This window comes from Topomyia yanbarensis, chromosome 3 (genome assembly GCF_030247195.1).
Source record: "Topomyia yanbarensis strain Yona2022 chromosome 3, ASM3024719v1, whole genome shotgun sequence".
NCBI lineage: Eukaryota > Metazoa > Arthropoda > Insecta > Diptera > Culicidae > Topomyia > Topomyia yanbarensis.
This window is the reverse complement of record NC_080672.1, coordinates 33,266,664-33,287,145: the sequence shown is the minus strand read 5'-3', so window position 1 is coordinate 33,287,145 and position 20,482 is coordinate 33,266,664. Positions and strand designations below refer to the sequence as shown.

The 20,482-nt window shown below is 40.0% G+C and overlaps 1 protein-coding gene across 1 annotated transcript in view; it reads left to right on the top strand.

Moving 5' to 3' along the window:
- Window positions 1-20,482, top strand: part of LOC131694300 (diacylglycerol lipase-beta-like) — a 91,977-nt gene that overhangs the window by 32,533 nt on the left and 38,962 nt on the right. Inside the window, exon 3 of the mRNA XM_058982925.1 lies at window positions 8,570-8,879. The gene's annotated coding sequence lies outside the window, so the exon portion shown is untranslated. The remainder of the gene's footprint in view (window positions 1-8,569; window positions 8,880-20,482) is intronic.

Here is a 20,482-nt window from a genome sequence, read left to right as displayed (position 1 = left end):
AACGCCATTTTCCCTCTTTTTCCTTCCACTTTTCGAATAAAAATATACAGTATTAGCAGTTGTTTTTTGTCGAGCAGTGTAATATAAGGTATTTTTGGGTAATCGAAAAATTATCTTCTGATAGCTTACATACATCAAAAATTGCTATTCGTTGCCATTTTAAAATCATAAGTGGCTGCATTTGAATTGATTGGATGCTCTATCATCTTCAAGAAGGGCCACAAACTCGAGTGTAATAACTACCGAGGCATAGCGATCCTCAATGGCGCCTACAAGGTACTCTCTAGTGTTCTGCTTAGCAGACAGCGCTCGTTGGTTGAATTCTTTTTCGGTGAATACCAAACCGGGTTTCGAGAAAAACCATCAACGATTTTAGTCCATCGTTTATCATGTGACAAATTGTGAATAAACTCCGTGAATAAAACTTGCGGACTCACCAGCTGTGTGTGGATTTCAAGACGGCGTGCGATTCAGTGCAACGAAACGAACTGTTGCAAATAATGCTTGAACATGGTTTTCCGATAAAATTGAAAAGGCTGATTTGCAAAGAAATGGAACCGTCATCACGAGATCTCACATGCTTCTTGCCTTCGCAGATGACATCGACATCATTGGCGGTGATTGCAGAACACTTGAAGAGGCCTTTCTCCCTTTTAAAAGGAAGATTGGGAGAATCGAGCTGACCCTAGATTCGGACAAGACAAAGTACATTGTAGCTGGTAGAGAACGAGGCAGTCCGAATATCCTGGAACACTAGTCACATGTGATAAGGATGTTAGTCGCGAGGTAAAAATGCGTGTTGCAACTGCGAATAGGGCTTTCTATGGTTTATGTAGTCAGCTGAAGTCCCGTAGCCGCGCACAAAATTTGTTTTAAACAAATAACTGATACTCCCTCTGGCTTTGTATGGCTATAAGGCATGTGCGTTTATGAAAGCAGACTTTCCAATGCTCGATGTGCTTGAGAGAAAGAGTCTGCGTTCAAAACTCGGCGGCACAGTAGAAAATGGAGATTAGCGCAGATGCTGTACCAAGTATACAAACATGCTGATATTGAAAAGCTGATAAAACACAAAGATTACAGAGGGCTGGACATGTAGTGCGAAGACCAGAAGAGAGATAAGCTAAAGTCAGTCATTTAACCGGGGCCTGTGCAAAGCATTATTTGCTTATAGTAAATGTTTTCCACTTCGTTGGTTTCAAAAGAACAATACGACAAGAAAGCTCCACACGAATGCCGTTGGAAATACCAAAGAAAAAATCTCCAATCTTTTAATGCAACCTGAACTAGTCCACTAGTAATGTTCTCGATATTTTTTAAATGATTCGCATCAATGATCTTAACAATCGGTGTGTCGTCGAAGCCAATGTCGCATGACCGATGACAAAGAACGTAAATGGTGAAATTTCACAGGCTTTACACAGAACGAGGTGGCCTCTTGTAAATAATTCTGAGATCCCCTCGAATGATTGGTTTATTCAAGCAGAAAGATTATCTTTTATTTCAAAATTGGCAAATAGTTGGTATGCTGAATAAGGGCAGAAGAAGAACTGCTAAAAATTATACCAATAACGTTTAGTACAACTAGTGTTCTACAACATGACCTAATGCCAAATAACACAGAATGACCACAATCGTCTGAGCTCTCGATCGAAGCAGATCGTTGTTCTTGTGCTGTGCATAGAGTAAATCACTATATATACATTGTGAAGGTCAACCATTGTTTGAGGCTGGCTTTGTTCGCCGGTGCCTAGGTTGGTGAAATGAGTAGTGGAATAACCGGACAAGCCGCTAAATAAGCTAAGTATCTTTTTTTTTTTTTTTTTTTTTTCATTTCCCTTTCCCCCGATCGGTCGCTACTTCTTAGATCCCTTTCCCCTGAATATAAGTTTCATCTCTCGTTTACACCACGTGCTATCCTCGTGCCTAAATGGCCGAGGGCGAAGTAACATTGGATGGGAATGATATTCCCATGGATATACCGGATAAACCCGAAATTACTCCCTCCCCTGATTCCCCCAGTCCTCCCCGTATTAAAACATACCCAGCCAGTTCGACTGGACCCTGGGTGGTCTATTTCCGGCCCATCACGAAATCGCTTAATATTTTAGAAATCTCACGGGAGCTGACTGCTAACTACCCGGCCGTAGCTCAGATAACACGTGTTAGAGCTAATAAGATACGCATATTAGTGAATGACCTCGACCAGGCAAACCAGATTGCTCGCAGCGAACGTTTTACAAAGCAATTTAAAGCGTATATTCCTTGTTTAGCAGTGGAGATCGACGGGGTCGTCGCCGAACCGGGTTTGAAGTGCGAAGACGTGTTGAAGTACGGAGTTGGTTGCTTTAAGGACCCCTCACTTGAACATGTGAAGATTCTGGAATGCAAGCAATTGTATTCCGCAAAAACTGAGAATAATAAGACAACTTATTCATTGTCAGACTCGCTTCGGGTGACTTTCTCCGGGTCTTCCCTCCCCAACTATCTCCTCCTGGATAAGGTTCGTCTACCTGTTCGCCTGTTTGTACCGCGGGTAATGAACTGCAGCAATTGCAAGCAGCTGGGCCACACAGCCACCTATTGTGGCTATAAGAAAAGGTGCGGCAAATGCGAGGGAGAACATGAGGATGACTCTTGCGGTGGAGAAACTGAAAAGTGTATTTACTGCGGGGGCCTTCCGCATGATCTTAAATCATGCCCCGCGTACAAACAGCGCGGGGATAAAATTAAGCGCTCCCTTAAGGAACACTCGAAGCGCTTTTATGCAGAAATTCTTAAGAATGCTTCGCCATCTGTCCCTTCCGAAAATTCCTTTGCTCTTTTGGCTGGCGTTGAGCAAGAATCTGACGACCCACAAGAGGGAACATCTTTGGTTAACTCAGGGTAGTCCAGGAAGAGGAAAAATCTAGCCTCCTCTAGATTGCCTCGTAAGGGTACCAAGGTGTCGTCCACTCAGAGTGCGCCAATTACAATCAATAAATCCAATGGAAGTGATGCACTAAAGCCGAAGCAAGTTGCTCCAGGACTTGGAAATTTTAATTCTAACAAGGAGTATCCACCACTTCCAGGGACACCAAAAACCCCAAGTGTTCCCTTTTTTCAAACAGATACTCAGTCCAGTAGCGGACTAATGAAATTTTCTGACATAGTGGACTTAATTTTCACAGCTTTCAATGTTACTGATCCTCTTAAAAGCATTCTGATACATTTTCTCCCTATGGTGCAAACATTTTTGAAACAGTTGACTGCTAAATGGCCCCTCCTTGCAGCGATCGTATCCTTCGATGGCTAAGTCATCAAACGAGGTCACTGATTCGATCACTGTCCTACAGTGGAATTGCAGAAGTATCCTCCCGAAAATCGATTCCTTCAAATTCTTACTAAACAGTTTAAAATGTGATGCTTTCGCATTATGTGAAACCTGGTTAACTTCTGATATAAATCTCAACTTCCACGACTTTAATATAATCCGTCTGGATCGAGAAAACCCTTATGGAGGAGTACTTTTGGGGATCAAATAGTGCTATTCTTTCAACCGAATTAACCTCCCTTCGACACCAGGCATTGAAATTGTCGCTTGTCAAGTTTTAATCAAAGGTAAAGACCTTTGCATTGCTTCCATCTACATTCCTCCTAGAGCCTCGGTAGGGCACCGAACGCTTTGTAATATCACGGAATCCTTACCGGCTCCGCGGCTAGTTCTGGGAGACTTTAACTCGCACGGTACGGTATGGGGCTGTCTTCATGATGATAATAGATCAACATTAATCCAAGATCTTTGCGACAATTTCAACATGACCATCTTAAACACGGGAGAAATGACGCGGATTCCTACACCACCAGCACGCGCAAGCGCGTTGGATTTATCGCTATGCTCGACATCGCTACAGTTAGATTGCAGGTGGAAGGTGATCCCTGATCCCCACGGTAGCGATCATTTGCCTATCGTGATTTTAATTGCTAACGGTTCAAGACCATCGGAAACAATCAATGTCTCGTATGACCTCACACGGAACATTGATTGGAAGAGTTACGCGACCGCGATATCCGTTAACATCTAATCCACTCAAGAACTTCCTCCGGAGGAAGAGTACAGGTTTTTGGCTGGCTTGATTCTCGACAGTGCGAATCAAGCTCAGACTAAACCAGTACCCAGCGCGAATACCCATGGACGGTCTCCCACCCTGTGGTAGGATAAAGAGTGCTCACTGCACTGCTCAGAGCTGTACGCGGAAAAGTCCACTGCATATAAGGCCTTCCGGGAAGACAGGTTACCCGCTAGCTATCTACAGTACGCGTCGTTAGAAAGGCGAATGAAGAGTCTAATGAAAGCCAAAAAACGCAGTTATTGGCGCCGGTTCGTCGACGGGTTAACGAGAGAAACAGCGATGAGCACTCTTTGGGGTACGGCTCGACGTATGCGTAACCGTAATAGTACCAACGAGAACGTGGAATATTCAAACCGTTGGATATTTGCTTTCGCCAAGAAGATCTGTCCGGACTCTGTCCCGGTACAGAAAACGTGCCGCGCCGCGTCTCCTCACGATACCGCGAACGAAACACCGTTTTCGATGGTGGAGTTCTCACTTGCTCTCTTATCATGCAACAATAACGCCCCAGGGTTAGACAGAATCTAATTCAACTTGCTGAAGAATCTACCTGACACTGCAAAAAGGCGCTGTTGAATTTATTTAACAAGTTTCTTGAGGGTAACATTGTCCCTCATAACTGGAGGCAAGTGAAGGTCATCGCCATCCAAAAACCAGGAAAACCAGCCTCCGACCACAACTCGTATCGGCCGATTGCAATGCTGTCCTGTATTCGGAAGTTGTTCGAGAAAATGATCTTGTTTCGCCTCGACAATTGGGTTGAAGCAAATGGCTTACTGTCAGATACACAATTTGGCTTCCGCAAAGGGACGAACGATTGCCTTGCGTTGCTTTCTACAGAATTCCAAATGGCCTATGCTAACAAAGAGCAGATGGCATCAGTCTTCTTGGATATTAAGGGGGCTTTTGACTCAGTTTCTATCAACATTCTGTCAGAGAAGCTGCACCAGCATGGTCTTTCGCCAATTTTAAATAACTTTTTGCTAAACCTGTTGTCTGAAAAGCACATGCACTTTTCGCATGGCGATTTAACAACATCGCGATTTAGCTACATGGGTCTTCCCCAGGGCTCATGTCTAAGTCCCCTGCTCTACAATTTCTACGTGAATGACATTGACGATTGTCTTGCCAATTCATGCACGCTAAGGCAACTTGCAGACGATGGCGTGGTCTCTGTTACAGGGCCCAAAGCTGCCGACTTACAAGGACCATTACAAAATACCTTGGACAATTTGTCTGCTTGGGCTCTTCAGCTGGGTATTGAATTCTCCACGGAGAAAACTGAGTTGGTTGTTTTTTCTAGGAAGCGTGAGCCGGCGCAACTCCAGCTTCTATTAATGGGTGCAACGATCAACCAGGTTTTCACATTTAAATATCTCGGGGTCTGGTTCGACTCTAAAGGTACCTGGGGATGTCACATTAGGTATCTGAAACAGAAATGCCAACAAAGGATCAATTTTCTCCGAACAATAACTGGAACATGGTGGGGTGCTCACCCAGGAGACCTGATCAGGTTGTACCAAACAACGATATTGTCGGTGATGGAGTACGGGTACTGGAGAGAATCCAGTATCGTTGCTTGCGCATTGCCTTGGGTTGCATGCACTCGACCCATACGATGAGTCTCGAAGTGCTGGCGTGCGGTCTTCCGCTAAAAAATCGATTTTGGGAACTCTCATATTGATTGCTCATCCGATGCGACATTCTGAACCCGTTGGTGATTGAAAACTTCAAGAGGCTCGTCGAGCTTAATTCTCAGACCCGATTTATGTCCTTGTACTTCGACTACATGGCACAGAGCATTAATCCTTCTTCATATACTCCCAACCGTGTTCGTTTCCTAGATACTTCTGATTCTACTGTATTCTTCGACACATCCATGAAGGAAGAGATTCGTTGAATCCCGGACCATATACGCCCGCAAGTGATCCCCAATATATTTTATAATAAATTCCGAGAAGTCGACTGTGACAAAATGTTCTACACTGACGGATCAAATCTCGATGGGTCCACTGGCTTCGGTATCTTCAACAATACTATCACCGCTTCATTCAAGCTCAATGATCCCGCTTCAGTTTACGTCGCAGAGTTAGCTGCAATTCAGTACACCCTTGGGATCATCGACACTCTGCCCACAGATCACTACTTCATCATTTCGGACAGCCTCAGCTCCATCGAGGCTCTTCGTGCGATGAAGCCCAAAAAGCAATTCCCATATTTCCTGGGGAAGATACGGGAGTCCTTGTGTACGTTATCTGAAAAATCTTATCAAATTACCTTTGTTTGGGTCCCCTCTCATTGCTCTATCCCGGGCAATGAAAAGGCCGACTCATTAGCAAAGGTGGGCGCATTAAATGGTGACATATACGAAAGACCAACCTGCTTCAACGAATTTTTTAGTATTTGTCGTCAGAGGACACTCAACAGTTGGCAAACCTCGTGGAGCAATGGTGAACTTGGACGATGGCTACATTCCGTTATCCCAAAGGTATCAACGAAGCCTTGGTTCAGGGGGATGGATGTGGGTCGGGATTTTATTCGTGTAATGTCCCGACTTATGTCCAACCACTACACCTTGGATGCGCATTTGCGGCCTATTGGGCTTGCGGAGAGTAGTCTGTGCGCTTGTGACGAGGGCTATCACGACATCGAGCACGTTGTCTGGGTATGCGCCGGGTACTTGGACGCCAGGTCTCAGTTAAAGGATTCCCTTCGGGCCCGAAGTAGACATGTCCCTTATTTATACTTACTATAGGTATCAACGAAGCCTTGGTTCAGGGGGATGGATGTGGGTCGGGATTTTATTCGTGTAATGTCCCGACTTATGTCCAACCACTACACCTTGGATGCGCATTTGCGGCCTATTGGGCTTGCGGAGAGTAGTCTGTGCGCTTGTGACGAGGGCTATCACGACATCGAGCACGTTGTCTGGGTATGCGCCGGGTACTTGGACGCCAGGTCTCAGTTAAAGGATTCCCTTCGGGCCCGAAGTAGACATGTCCCTTATTTATACTTTCATAAAAACGACAAATATCCCAATTTAGCCCCTCTCTTTTTATTTCTCATTTTAGAAGGTTTCTCCTGCCTTGTGGGACCGATCAGCTCCAGACTGCAACTATGTAACCGCCGTCGCACTTACCACTACGGAAACTGAAGCGAGAGCGACTCAAGGTCCGATGACTTTTGAAGGATTCCCCGCGGGTCCGAAGAATACCATCCGCCAATCCGACCTACTAGACTGAGGCGGTAATCTTTCGCTGATCTCCCGTTTACCCGAAAGTTGCAAGTTTTGCTCTTCTCTCCCGGTCACCATCTACGCTTTCTCTCCCCTGTTCTTGATACAACTGCTTCTACAGCCCCCCTCTGAATATCTTGACCAACCATAAGTCTCCGCTAAAAAAGTTCTAATTTGTATTCCGTATTCCTAGTTTTAAGATAGTTGTAATTTTACCTCTTTGTTAAAACTATTGTCCCCCATCTTGTAAATAGAATTGTATCCCTAGTCTTAAAACACCTGCGAATTTTCTCATAAATATTTGTTCCCCCTTTTGTGTACCAAACTATATTGTTAGTTTTAAGGTAACTGTAAATATTTCCTAAAAAATTATTACTATTGAATTCCTTGTTTTAAAATTTTTTCATAAAAAAAATCTTTTGTCCCCTCTCTTGTATATAGAATCTTATTTCTAGTCTTAAGATAGCTGTAAAATTTTTCTTTAAAAAAAAAAAATATTCCAACATTGTAACCTCCTAGTTTTAAAATATCCAAAATGTAAAAACAAAAGAATTTGGCACCGCCAAGCTAACGCATTCGTGCCTATCAAATAAACGAAATGAATAAAAAAAAACACACAGAATGATGTCACCTTTGTTCTGTTTCCAAGTTTGTTTCCAGCTTGAACACTAATCGAGCTCATTTGCCTAATGCATTGAAAGCAAGTTCATTATCCATTCAGCATTCTCCATTTTTCACTTTCGATTCTACATTCTCTATTCTCAAGTCATCATTTTCAAGCCTTCATTCTCAATTGTTCAATCTTCACTCTCCATTATGCCTTCTCAATTTTCTATCCTCATTTTCCTTTCTCCGTCCTCTATTTTACATTCTACATTTTTCCTATTTCATGTTAATTAATTTATTCTCTCTTATTCATTTTTAATTCGTCACTCCTTATTCGCCATTATCTATTCTCCTTTACCTTATTCTATTTCTTTATGCATCATTCCCCATAAATCTCACATTCATTTGTCTGTGTCATAACGGCAATTAACATTTTCCGCGTACGACGACGAATTGGTCAACATTTCTTTCCCCGTAAACCTTTCGACCCTTTTTTGAGACGTATTTCGTCTGGCCTGCCATTAGTTTAATGATTGGTATCACCTGTGTTACATCAACATCACCGACGACGATGTTTATAGTGTTTCCTTCTTTTTTTCCCATTCTTGCTCTTCAGATTTCGACGGGATAAGTTCAACACGGTTCCGCAGATTGAAAAAAAAAAAACGGCTGGCCTCGCGCGGAGGTTGATGACGACAGCGATAACATCTCACCGCCGGTGCGTCACGCGACAAAAAGGCAAAAGCTTCTCACGCAAAGCTCGTTCAATCTTCTTCCCGTGGTTCGAGATATTCGGTGACCGACCGCCGCGCCGACATGTGCAAGCAGTACGGATCAATTTCAGTGAATGTTGGCAGCGATCGTAAGCTTCGGTTTGTGGTGTCCGTGTTTTTCGTGTAGCTGATTAGTGGTATCTACTCGAAGAGGTAAGATTTTGGGCGATTTGTGTGTGTGTGTGAGTGATTAACTATTAGGGTTGTTTGGACCCGATATTTTGTTTTAGAAACTGGAAATGCGATTTTTATCGTGAGTTGTTTGTTGTTGATATACTGATGTTATGGCTGATTGATTTTGAATAATTGGTCAATCACTCATCCATCACGCGATAAACACGAGTTTCCATTATCCGCTAATGGTAATTTGTTAGCGGCGGTAATTGTACTGAGGACGGCCTCGCTGATATCGGACAGTTTTATATTTATATGGTACAATTTATTTCAACTTGAAGTCCACCTCCACTAGGCTTTACTGAATTTCTATTAGTAGCACTAAATAGGAAACGTTTTTCCCTTTTTCATTTTTGGTTTGTGACTAAATGAATATTACAATATTTTCTTATATATAAAAATATTCGACATGGAATGAGAAGATAGAGAAGATCGGATTGAACTATTTTTTACACAAAGAGCACAATACCTAACTTTAGTAGTGAAGAAAATTTTCGACTTGTCTGTTTTACTTGTTTTAACTAAATCTTACAAGTAGTAAATGTGTATTATAGTTTAAGTTGCGGAAATGTGTTTGTTAATCTTTAGTATAATGATATGGCCAGGAAAGTAAAGTACACAGTCACAATATAAGACAATCATCGTCGTCGGATAGCGATTACTGCTGAAACACATATAGAACAATCTGTCACAACATTTATCCACCCCTCTTCGTTCTAAATTTTTGCTATAATGAAGCTTGGTTCGTTCGACTAATCCTCCACAGCGAGAACGGTCAGTGCTTTGGATCCTTCACTTTTAGCCCAGAAAGCGACAGCGCTGCTTTGCGGTTGACTGTCCCAATGAGCCAAGCTCTCGTACACGAGTGCTCGAACTGCGAACCGGTATTTTTCGACGGATTAGCCTTATCGCCTTGAGTAGTGAATTCAGCCTGCATTTTTGTTTACAGGAGTAGAATCGGTGACCATTCACAACAATGCACAGTGGTCTAGAATACCAATTTAGCAGGAAGACCTTTTTCTTAAACTAAACAATCTTGCCTTATTAAGTTTTTGCAAAAGTTTTCGTAGTTTGTGAGGCCCTTCTTTTTGTTAAAACAGATCCAAATTTTAACTTTTTAATCATTCTAGCTAGTGCCAAACGACCTTCAGTGAAGTGGTAGAACGATAAATTTTAGAAAAGCTTACTGAAAACATGTAAACTCTATCTGGTATACTTTTAATTTTTCATTAAATTCAGAATCAAAGGTTAGGTTTTTGTAGTGTTTCTTAGAAAAACTGTTTTATTCAAATAACTTTTGCGGTATTGATTTAAAACTGATGTAGTCTGCAGACAACTTTAAGATTGTTTTAAAGCGAACAATTTGTATCATGACACCACATATCTAACAATTATCGCTGAAAAGTTATGAACACTTTTTCGCCAAAAATGTAGTTCTGTGTAAAACCAATATCACTCATTGGGGCAAACAAAAGGTAATTATTTTTCAACTATATATGAGTTCGTGATTCGAGGAATAATCGAGTGAAAAATAGCGAATGAGTTTTTTTTAAATTTCACAAATTATGTACTTGTATCTTTTGAATAATAGAAGTTAGAGCTTTGATTTATTAGAAGAAAACGTTCTTCTTCGAAAATTCGGGAAAACTTCTAAAGGATATGTTATAAAAAATGAAACATGCAAAAGTTATATTAAAAATTTGGTTTTTCATGAATGTTTAGATTTTTCTATTATTTCAAATAGTAAATTTATAAAAATCAAAAAATAACTTTTTAATGGTTTTAATGGTGGACAGAGTTTCACAGTCCTCCAAAAAAAACGAAGAAAATCAAATTTTAAGAAACTTTGCCGAAGGCAATGGAACTCTATGTCTTGTATTTTTCATTTTACAGGAAATTTACCTAAAAAATAGGGCGCTTCTTAAAAAATGGTTTTGTTCATATAACTTTTGCAGTTTTGATTTTTCATTAACATGACTTTAAAAATACTTTCAGATATTTTGAAGGAGAACAGTTTGTCTTAATATATTGAATCTTAAGCTTCTTTCGTTAGAAAATTACACATACTAGTTACTAAAAATTGACTACTTTTTGAGTTAATATTGCAACATATAAAATCATATCGTATTTCCCATTTCGATATTTCATATGGCAGCAAAAAAAGTTATATTGTTAATGTAAAAGTTCTCATAACTTTAAAACGAAAAAAACATTAGTAGTTGGTGTATAAAAACAAAATATGCGTCCTAAAATAATGGTCAAGTTTACTAAAGGGAACTTTAGTGTGAAATAAACACTGCTAAAGTTATAGAAATAAAACCGTTATTTTAAGGAACACCCTAACATTTGGAATTCTCGTGCAATGGAAAATATAAAATGTAGAGCTTGTGTGTCTTTAATAAATTTGTTTTTAATGTGTTTCTCTACAAATTCATCGGAGGCAGTCAAGCTCTATTTCGAACTGTCAAAAAGTTTAAATTTTGCTAAAATTAGAACCACCCTAGCTTCTGTTTAAACGGAAAGAAGGGCCTTGCCAAGTACAGCAGCTCTCCTAAATATATTGTAAGACTACCCGAGCAAATGAAAAGCCCATAATACCCCCATGCTCATGGGGTTTGACATGGGCCTTTGAAATGGGTTCAACCCATGAAAACACCATCAACATGGTTCGGTAGATCCCATATAAAATACCATATGTTGGTGTATTTATGGGTTATTGAGACCATTTTATGGTGTCTTGATGGTTGTGAATTTTGGCACGGACCATGTTTAAGGCCTTTTCAAGGGGCTATGTGGTGTTTGAACCTATGAGTATTTGCTCGGGTAAGTCGTTTAGTTTTAGCAAAAAGTTAAAATTCCTGCAAAATTTACATTCGGGACCACTGTACGTTTTATTAAATCGCTTACATACACGAAAACAAATAAAATTTACTGTAAAACAAGAACGAAGCAAAACAGTGACGAGTATTATGCTTTGTAAAAAAATTACCCTCTGCGGTGAATATGAGTAAAATTTGGTTATTTTCGACATGACCCTGACAGGTTTCATCATATAGGGGGAACTGGCCCAATTCGGATCTAGTAAGGGTTTATGAGCAATTGAACTGAAACGAGTCAACCGATTTGCAAGTAATTACCTTTTTTACCTCAGAGCCTGACAAATTTCGATCTTATTCCATATTATGTATAAGCACACTTGCGCAAAAGTATATCAAAGTTCCGATTTATCCTAACCCTGGTCCAATTCCAACCTTCCATTTCATATATATTTTATGCAATAGATGAACATACGAAATCAATCCTATTTGTATTTTACCTAATTTACAATTGTGAAATGGAAAGTTTTGGCTGAAATGTAAAATTTTATGGTAAATAAACTATATGGAGTAGGAATTGTACCAGATTGTGTGTATGGCAAAAGATCCAAATTGTACCAACGCATGTAGCACAATCCATAAATCGATTAAGTGAAAAGAGTTGATGGTCTCACCTAAAGCAAGACATTAGATGGGGTGGGTCCATATATACGATAATGCATTTGCTATAATGAATTGTTTTTGCCAACTAAAATCTAGCTATTTGGCATGCAAATTTTGGCGCAACATGTGTACCTATACCTAGTGAAAACATACGAAAATTGAGAAACGTCAAAATTTGTGTCAAAACTGAGAGCTATATGATAGCCGTGGAAATGATATATGCGCTTTTCGTAGTATTACCATGGCTGAAAACAGCTGAAGGTCGAAAACATTAATAGGCCCGAAGAGTGACTAAAATTTTACGACTGGTTGCATGTTTAAGTTGCTCGTGAAAACATATCCTTCGAGAGAAACGATACGTTACGATGATGGAACAAGTAGTCCATACAGTCCCCAATAAAACATGGAAAAATACTGCACTTCATGAATCAGGAATCAGTGGTGACTAGGTCAAATGGCACGTTCCCCCTGTTGATCGGAGATTTGAGCCTTGCCGTTTTTTCATCATTTCCTGGTGAAAAGGACTGGGGCAGTGGTAAGGTTAGGGATAAGGAAAATAACGACACAGAGAATATTGAATTCCAGTATATTTTTCGACGCCTTAGAAATCGTGAGATATTGGATCAGTATAAGTATGTGGCCAACAAAAATTCTTTATTGACGCCACCGTGAAGGCCAAGATGGCGGCTTCCGGATACCACGAAACAAAGAAAACCATCATTAATATGGAAGTCATTTGAAAGGGGGTGGTCAGTAGATATTGGAAATCAATGACTAACGCCATTTTGAAATCCAAGGTGGCGGCTTTCTGAAACTAGAAAATAGAGAGAACCATCATCAATATGGGTGTCATTTGAAAGCGTTTGGTCAATAGACATCGGAAATTGATGATTAAGGCCATTTTGAAATCCAAGAGGGCGACTTCCGATTGCCACAAAACAGTAAAATCCATCGTCAATATGGGTGTCATTTGAAAGCGGGTTGTCAGTAGACATCGGAATTCGACGATTAACGTCATTTTGAAATACAAGATGTCGACTTCCGTTTAGCAGAAAATAGAGAGACCCATCATCAATATGGGTGTCTTTTGAAAGCAGGTGGTCGGTAGACATAGAGAATTGTTGATTAACGCAATTTTGACTTCCGGTTGATCAAGGGATATCGAAAATTTATGATTAACGCCATTTTGAAATCAAACCTGGCGACATCCGGTTACAAGAAAGTAGAAAAACATCAAAATGGGTGTTTTAAAAGTGGTGATCAGGGGTGAATTTATGATTAACGCCATTCTGAAATCCAAAATGGTGGCTTCCGATATCCACAAAACAGTGAAAACTGTCATCAGCATGGGTGTCATTTAAAAAGGGGTGATCAGTAGGAAACGGATACGGATTGATTAGTCGTTTTGAAACGCAAGATGGCGCTTTGCACCTTACAAAATATTGACAATCATCATCAATATGGGTATAATTTGAAAGAGGGTGGTCAGTAGAACCAGAAATTCATGATTAACGCTATTTTGAAATCCAAAATGGTGGCTTCTGGTTACTACAAAACAGTGGAACCCAACATCAATATAGCTGCCATTCAAAAGGATGGCCAGTACATAAGGGAATTATGCCACTTTGAAAGTTAAGCTGGCGACTTCCAGTTACCAGAAAATGGAGAGGATCATTATCAAAATTATTTGAGAAAAGGTGGTCTGTAAACAAGAAAATTTATAGTTAACACCGTTTTGAAATCCAAGGTGGTTATTTCCGCCTACCACAAAACAGTAAAATTCATCATCAATATGGGTGTCATTTGAAATGGGGTGGTCAGTAGACATCGGAAACGAATGACTAACGCTGTTGGGGAATCCAAGATGGCCACTTCCCGGTACCATTAAGTTGTGAAAACCACCATCAATATGGGTGCTTTTTGAAAGAGGTTGGTCAGTAGAAATCACAAATTGATGGTTACTGCCATTTTGAAATTAAAGATGGTTCCTTCCGCTTACCACAGAACAGTGAAAGACCTCGTAAATATGGGTGTTATTTAAAGTCGGGTGGTCAGTAGAAACTAGTATTGACATATGTTGAAATATGTAATGTGAATACAAATGAAGACATAACTGGATATCACTCAAGGGAAAAAGGCAAAGTCGTGGTACTGCATTCCGTAGCGGATTTTGATACATGTTCCAACGGTTTTTCGACGGCAGTTTTCGTAGATCTTTTATGAGTAGCGATTACTTTCTTGCTTTAAGAAAGAATGCGCAAAACCACGAACAACAGTTCAAATCTCTATTCTATTCAAAAGCAATGATTCATGTTAACTAATATTTAAAAGACTATAACTTAAATGGGATAGGATGAAATTGAGTCAATAACACTGAAAGGAAGTTCCAATAAGAATGTTTCATTCTTACGTTACTGAATTGTTTATTTGTAGCTTCAGCAAACTTCAGCCACCATTACGTCAAATATTGTATTTAAAAAATCATCATTAGCAAAGCGTAAAAAGATTTGCAGCCTTGTTCAATGTTAACATTAATTCACCTCTTTCCTGACCCCCACCTCAAATCTGATACCCGGCTGATGGGATACAAGTTTTGCATAGTCATGCGACGCACCGTTTTGGGGATTTCCCACCCCACCATAGTGGACCTCCGGTTCGGTGGTTACAGTCGGTGTCGTTTAGTGTATATTAAGCCGTAATTACATCGGAAGTACAACGGAATCAACGAAGCTATTTACTCGGTCGATCTATTTCCATTAGCTGGGATAGATTAGTGCCGGAACGTCCATTAGATTGTTGGTTCAAAGTTCAATTCAATTTCTCGCTACGATGCCTGCACTTGCTTGCTGGAACAAACAATACCCGGTCAGGCACGAAGCGCTCCGTTCGAGAGACGAGGGCTAAAAAAAGCAGCCGAGTAACGCTGACTGCCAAGATAATTCCGATAACAAATTCTAGTCACGCTTCACCGATGCTCCCGTGTGCCTGCCTGCCTGTGCTTGCACTCTACCGATCCGTCCGTCGGTCGCGACATCGCTGATGGCTGGTTCTGCTAGTGGGGTCACTTATCTTATCCCGAGCTAATCAAATGTAGAGACACTGCTGGCTGGGACGAATAAGTGTCGGTTTATGCTCTCGGCACGAATGACACGGTTTAGGGTGGTCAGTGCAAAGAGATGTCATGTTCTTCTATCGCAGAGAGAAGCTAAAGGAGAACTACAGAAATACGTATCTAGCAGAAGATAATGCAAAACTACGGGCAACGTCTAACGAATGGCTCTATTTTTAATTTTAGCACATGTACAGCCCATCCTTTGTGGTGACGGATAATATTTCTAATTGAAGTTTCCTGCGTGCCACTTTTCCAGCAGACATATCGGTAGCGGTTTTGTGGTTTTGTACTTTGATACGTGTTTTACGTAGTTATGGTCTAGATTCGACTGATGATGATGATGATAAAATGATAGTTACGTCAAATTGCGTCTGCCATCTCTTCCGTTGCATATTTTATCTTGATTGATTGAAACGTCATATAAATTTTGATTTTAGGTATTATGTTGTGGTGAATTAAATGGTTTACTTTTACACTATTTGATCAAAAATAGTTGCATTTTCTAGTATTAAATTTGGATGCGTTAACACCTAGCATAAACAATGGAAACATGTTTGACGATTATTACAATGCTAGGAACAAGTCTCAAAGCTTAGTTGAATGTATCTTTACGTTTCTGATATAAATCAGAAAATTGATACCGTGATTGCCAACGGATTCCTTAAACGACTGTTTTGAATAATTCATGCCCTACGTGTTGCATAAGAAATAGTGTTCCCTTTCAAAGAAAAAAGGGAAACGCTATTCTCTATCCAAATGGTCGCGATACAGTTGTTCCGGTTTACCACTCAGAGATTCAAATGAACGTTAATTGAAGTTCTTACTTTCAAATAAAGAGTAAATTATATCTCCGTCAATCGTATCAGAGTGATCGTGACCTTGTTAGCCTTGTTTGACGCCATCCAATCTTTATACTGGACTAAGATTGTGCTCTATATTTAATGACCAATTAGATGCAAGATATGATGACTGTCTATTAGGGTGGCTCGATTCTCCGGTTTCAATTGCAAGGGCTCAAATAGTTTGAGCCGTGTCATATATCGGATAGAACTGAAAAAGGGGTGAATACGAATTCATGGCGATAATTGTTTTTGAAGACATTTCGTTTCGAAATTTCACCATTGAATTTTTTTTCGCTTTCCACATGTACAGATGGCAATCTGCTAAATAAGGAATTTGTATGCAAATTTTGATCTTTTCTACTTTATGAAATGATCGTCCACTTCATTTCGGGTATAAAATTTCTGTTCTTATGTTTGTTGGAGGTCAGTTTTGACGATTGTATCGTTATCCATCACACATTCATCACTGTATCTGATAATAATCTGCAGAGCTTCCTAGCGCGTGTTTTTGGTAACAATTTGTTGATATGAATCATGGTTAGGGAAGCTTTGAACTCCGCATGTATGTATATATTTCCGTTCTTGTATGTACCTTCTACAGTCATTACATTATATTTAACCCAGGCATTGCATTTATCACTTATATGAGTAAATGTGTCCGGAAAATTAGCCAATTCGACAATAAAAACTCATATTTTCACACGAAAAGTTATTAGTACTCACACAACTTCTCCTGATAAATACAACGCATTATTTCTCCGGATAAATAAATCCGCCGGAGAATGAGCGAATGAGTTTAGCACGGTATCCTTTTTGCGCTCTCAGCCTCTGGTGAGAAGGAAGAAATTAGATACGTTTTATCGGGAAAATTATTCTCACGCTATTTGTGGAGACGGAGCATTTTGCGACTCACCGTATCTCGGAAAAGTTGGACATCGGATAAGCTTCTTCTCGCGTGATTTAACTGAAAAAATCATGTTTCCGCTGTTTTAGCAACATTTCTATTACATTGTAGTTTTAGTTAAAACTATTGAAGTTTTGTTTAAAAAATAGAACTACTTTTTGTTTATTTACGTTGTATGTAATATATATGTTATACTATTTGACGACTACCAGGTGTTTATTAATTTATTTCGCGTTTTCGTGTCTCACTGCTGCCATATCTGTTTGATGGTTTCAAAAACTGTACAAAATGTTATAAGTAAAAGTGAGAAAATAGAAGTTCTGTTGAGAGATAGTCACGGCGCGGGTGGTTGAATGGTAAGCGTTACCGCCACTCACCCCAGTTGGTCTGGGTTCAATCCCAGCCGAAAATGGCGAAAAAATCTGCGGTCACACCTTCCTTCGGAAGGAAAGTAATGCCGTTGGTCCTCGGTCTAAGAGTTTATGGGTCGATATCTAGTCCAGATTGTGCAGCCAGCTCTCTGGCGTCGGTGTTAGGCCTCGTAGCGGAACGGTGGAGTCAAGAGACACGAAAAGCCTTTTTTCATAAAGATAGATGCTTTCCTTTTTTACCTTCCAATGCTCCATACAATTCTCCTAGAATATTTACAATAGTCCAATTACGTTACCAAAGACAGTCTAAATTGATAAGTTTTATTAGTTTTTAATAATATTGCAATATAACGAAGATATATGAAAAATTCATTTTCTGTCGTCAGCATAAATTGTCCCTGGCAGCACTGCTTCATCGGAATCAAATCAGACTAATTGCAATAATTTCAATTTTAGAGCTGATCTTTGTAACTGTTAATACTCAAATGAAAAGCAATAGCCACATTTATTTGTTTTACTTGTTTTTGTGAGAAAATCTTGGCTTAATCAAATGTTATAGCAACAAACAACATGGGCATGCAGAGATTAGAGAGAAGATATGCATTGTTTGGTTAATTTCTGTCTAGAAGGAAAAAGGATTGGATAGCATTTGGTAGGATTGGATAAGATTGGATAGGATGGGATGAGATTGGATAGAATTGGATAGGATTGGATAGGATTGGATAGGATTGGATAGGATTGGATAGGATTGGATAGGATTGGATAGGATTGGATAGGATTGGATAGGATTGGATAGGATTGGATAGGATTGGATAGGATTGGATAGGATTGGATAGGATTGGATAGGATTGGATAGGATTGGATAGGATTGGATAGGATTGGATAGGATTGGATAGGATTGGATAGGATTGGATAGGATTGGATAGGATTGGATAGGATTGGATAGGATTGGATAGGATTGGATAGGATTGGATAGGATTGGATAGGATTGGATAGGATTGGATAGGATTGGATAGGATTGGATAGGATTGGATAGGATTGGATAGGATTGGATAGGATTGGATAGGATTGGATAGGATTGGATAGGATTGGATAGGATTGGATAGGATTGGATAGGATTGGATAGGATTGGATAGGATTGGATAGGATTGGATAGGATTGGATAGGATTGGATAGGATTGGATAGGATTGGATAGGATTGGATAGGATTGGATAGGATTGGATAGGATTGGATAGGATTGGATAGGATTGGATAGGATTGGATAGGATTGGATAGGATTGGATAGGATTGGATAGGATTGGATAGGATTGGATAGGATTGGATAGGATTGGATAGGATTGGATAGGATTGGATAGGATTGGATAGGATTGGATAGGATTGGATAGGATTGGATAGGATTGGATAGGATTGGATAGGATTGGATAGGATTGGATAGGATTGGATAGGATTGGATAGGATTGGATAGGATTGGATAGGATTGGATAGGATTGGATAGGATTGGATAGGATTGGATAGGATTGGATAGGATTGGATAGGATTGGATAGGATTGGATAGGATTGGATAGGATTGGATAGGATTGGATAGGATTGGATAGGATTGGATAGGATTGGATAGGATTGGATAGGATTGGATAGGATTGGATAGGATTGGATAGGATTGGATAGGATTGGATAGGATTGGATAGGATTGGATAGGATTGTATAGGAAGGTGAAGGTGAAAATAGTCCAATCACCCTAATCAATTTTTTAGTTGCCTTGGATAACTTTAAGGTTATGTATTTAGTTGTGCAGTGTTTGAATTACAAAACACGGGTTTGTCGTTTCGATCCATTTGGGATCTACGTCAAGAATTCGATATGAAGCTCTTGAAAATGGTCCCGAACGGGCCGAAACGTCGGATTGAGGGTTCTGATTTGTTCGATCATCGAGAAGTGTCTTTGTTCCCTTGGGAGTGGAGAATACTTCCGTATTGTCTATATTCGCTGTTTTTTCCTTTTTTTTTTATTTCGACTATGTTAGTCACATTTTCTTTTTTACGTTTTAACGACATTCAATTAGCTAGAGATTACTGGGTAGGGAAAGTTATGAAACTTAGAGCCATAGTACTCAAGTGAGAGCAAGGATGTGAAGTAAACAGATCGGAAAACTAGAAGTGGCAGGGTCATTAGAACAGGCTTAATATCGTACGGGCTTAATCTTTGCCTTCTGTTAATGAGGGTCGAGCTTAGGCAGAATAACTACGAATCACCCGAGTTCACTATCATGTGTCCTGATAAAGGTAGACGTATCTATCTTTACCGTGACAACCGGCATTCGCTGTGTCGTTATTTTCCTTATTCCAAACCTTACCAATTTCCCAATCCTTCCCACAGGAAAATAATGAATAGACAAATCACGGCATGACATAAATGTTCGATCAACATGGGGAGCGTGCCATTTGAGCCAATCTCTTTCGGTTTCTGATGCGAAAACCTACGATACACTGATTGTTTTCGACAGCTTTGAGTAATTCGAAATTTACACTACCATGCACTTGGGCATGTTGGTTGTGTTGGAATTTGTGTAATTTCGCCATATTCAAGAAAAAGTTGTCGCAATGATCTTGTAGTATGGTAGATCGGTTATCATAGTGTAAACCACCCCCTGACGTACCGTGGGAGTTGAAGGTAAATACTTTTAGTGGCAATGTTGACTGACTTTACTATCCAGTTCATGATGTCAGAGAATTTTTTCTGTCCAGCACTAGTTTGAATCTTCTGGCTGAAATATAGGACACTTGGAGTTTTTGATGTCGGAGAAAGCGCTGGAATTTCCTACTCTTTCTCAAGATTTCCGGGACCTGTTGCTTAGGTTGATTAACAGCACTTCCTTC